Source organism: Lactuca virosa, chromosome 6, assembly GCF_052849685.1.
Source record: "Lactuca virosa cultivar CGN04683 chromosome 6, Lactuca_virosa_CGN04683_v6, whole genome shotgun sequence".
NCBI lineage: Eukaryota > Viridiplantae > Streptophyta > Magnoliopsida > Asterales > Asteraceae > Lactuca > Lactuca virosa.
The window spans coordinates 275,898,012-275,901,303 of record NC_136431.1 but is presented as its reverse complement, the minus strand read 5'-3'; positions in this window follow the sequence as shown (position 1 = coordinate 275,901,303).

The window sequence follows — 3,292 nt, the reverse complement described above, 5'->3', positions numbered from 1 at the left end:
TAATATGTCTAGCCTCTACGTCGTGTGTAGAGGGAGGGTACGTCGAGCGTAATCCCAAAGGTGAATTTTGGGTTGTTTTGTGCACTTAGGAGCATGAGGGATGGTATGGATATCGAAAGAGTAAAATGGTCTTTTCCACTATGAATCGAAATTATGGGTTATGGCCTAATTTTAATTAGGGTTTATTTTGCTTGTGACAAGTGTGGTGATTTTCCGATTCGGCAGCCTGAGTGTTTATTTGATTATCAGTGGATCGAGGTGAGTCTTGTCACTATACTCGTGGGTCGAAGGCCCCAATGTCAGCCCACTGGATTATACTTCCCTGTGTGGTGGTGTATATGTGTGTTGACCAAGAGGGTCCTTTTTTGTTACTGTGATATGTGTTACTGCATGTACTGAGACTTTGAAGTTGATAACCCACTGGCCATGCTGTTTACCCTCTGAGAATTCAGGTAGTCTCCAGGGTTGCTAATAACCCATAGTTGTTTATTTGTGATGTGTTGTATGAATCGATGATTATCCATAGCTATTTATATGTGGTGTGATGTGTGTGGTATTCTAGGGAGCTTGTTAAGATTTGTTCTTACGGTTTGCGCTTTAAATGTTTTCAGGTTTTCTTACATTAAAGGAGGGGCACGACTTGATTGCATCACATCCATTAGAGATTTTCGCAAGACATAACTTCAATGACACTCTGTTTGATGTTTTAGCTAAAATGGTTTTTATCTAAGATCTTAGGGGTTGTAAATTGAATAAATACTTTAATTTTAAATGAAAAAATTTGGGTTGCATTTTTGGACGTTACACTCTCACCAAGGCTAAACTCCTAAGTTGCATGCACCAATCATAAGGCATAAAAGAGAAAAGACACAAGTGTCATCCCCTGTTGAGTGAGTTCATTAAAGTTGCATATAAAACATACAAACCCCAAATGGGTCAGTTATTCACTTTACGATGAAGCATAAAAATGATAGACAAATACCACGTAGGAAACAACTAAATTTCACAATTATTCAATCACATATTCAACCGCATATATGCATATATGTGCAACCGCAATTCCACCACATAACATATATGATCAACCGAATGTCATATAAACAACCGCATAGCAATTAAAAAATCACATTTCATATATAAGCAACCTTTATTTATTTATTCAACCTTTTATAAATAACTAACCTTTTGTTACATATTCAACCCTTTAATATACAACCAACCCTTTGTTATATATTCAACCTTTTAATATGTAACCATCCTTTTGTTATTTATTCAACCTCTTATTATATCTATCCAACCGACAAATAGAAAAGTGTCCCTTAGTGCTACCTAACCCAAGAGAAACACCCCGTTAACTACTGGTGTGCACGGCCAGCCGAATGCTCTGAGTGACTCATGACTTCCACCCAAAACACCAACCTCGTGACTCCACTTTCGTTACTCCAACTTTGCAAAGTACAAGTACCCCACGGTGTCATTCGGGAATCGGTACAAACAGTGCCAATTCTACAACAATACCTCCCGGCTCCGACGTGATTTTTGCGTTGGCCGCGAAACATCATTCCAGCCCACGAACACCAAAGTGACCGCAAACCATGTGTCACACGGTCATCCAGAAAGATTGGCAATTAACAACCTCTGTGGCTATAGCTCTTCCTATAGGTAGTCTTTCAACCTAGTAGGCATCCTCATTTATTCGGGTGAGGTTTTAGGCAATGATCATGAACTACCCAAACCCTCTACACATAACCCCACAATATCATTTATACATTAAGTAAATCATGTAATTCATACCATATAAGTGATTATTAAAACATGCATTATATTCATAGCCAACACATCAAAGCACATTCATACATCATTCTTTCAAGCAACTTAAACTAGCATGCCATATACATCAAGTCCATCAAACTGTAAGCAACATCGCAATTAGGTCATAACATGACATTAGCACAAAGAATATATTAGCATCACAAATATCATATCATTATCAAGAAAAAGTAATGACATGGTCATCCTAAAGTGAATCAAATCACCATCTACGGATTAAACGTTTCATTCATGTAACCTTAGTGAGTTAAAACTATGAACTCACCTTTAGCTTTGATGAAACCCATCCTTCTATTCCAACTCTTGAACATACATGAAGTTCCCAAGGCCCCACCTAAACACTACACATAACAAGCAATTAATAAATAAAGTATATGTTTCAAAAAATACAACATTATTCCAACATTTATATTATTTTTATAATTTCCCACACCGACCCCTGTTCAGTGTTTTAAGCATAAAACATAATATTAAACTCCAAATGAACGGATACTGGACTTTCGGGAAACTAGACTCGATTTTCTACAAATTCATCAGATAAGAGCATCAGCCAATTCGGCACAGATTAGCAGGTACAACTCTCGCAAAATGGGGCAAAGTTGTTGTGCAGAATTCCAACATTCACCAAAAATCACCATATACTTTAAGACTTTAGGTAAAGCGTTAAAGTCACTCAATTTTACACACAAAAGGATTATATAATAGTATCGAGACATCTATTGGGTACTTTATGAAAATATCAAAGAGATGACACAAAAATGTTGAGAGTAGAATGCCTAAACATATAGACGAACGTTTAGACCAAAGTTCCGAATTTTGACCCGTAACAAGCACATGTTAAAGGTCATTTTAACACCACCAAGGCCTATAAAATATACAATATTTTTTTATATTACAGTAGATTAGATGTTTATATTTTTAGTGACTACTCGCACAACTCCATACGATTTTTCTACAATTTTATATGGATTTCACAAATTGGTATATCAATGCAGCTAATTTCTGACCAGTGTGAAAATGAAGATTTTCACCATGGTTAGAGACAACATCAGGTCTTAGGAAAAATCACGAACAAACTAGACTCAAATTTTAAACTTTGTAAATTTACAGATCCTAAATCCGACTCCTGATGATTTTTCTTTATTTTTTTACAAAATAGGGACAGAATAGGGTGAAATACTTAAATTCACAACTTTGTCTTTTTGGGTTAATTTGGCTTCTTAACCCATTAAGTCATCATAGAATGACCTCCAAAAGCTGGAAAATAGTGAATTAACAGAGACTAATAAGTGATGAGTCAAGATGATGTTTGAATTGTGAACCACCACTCAAGGTATGATGTCTAAAGGAGAATTTCAAAGTAAAATGCTTTAATGGTAAAATCACAAATTTAGGGTTTAAGCTTGCAACAAATCAACACCCAACCAACACAAAGGACAAGGTTTTGATATTATTACCCTCA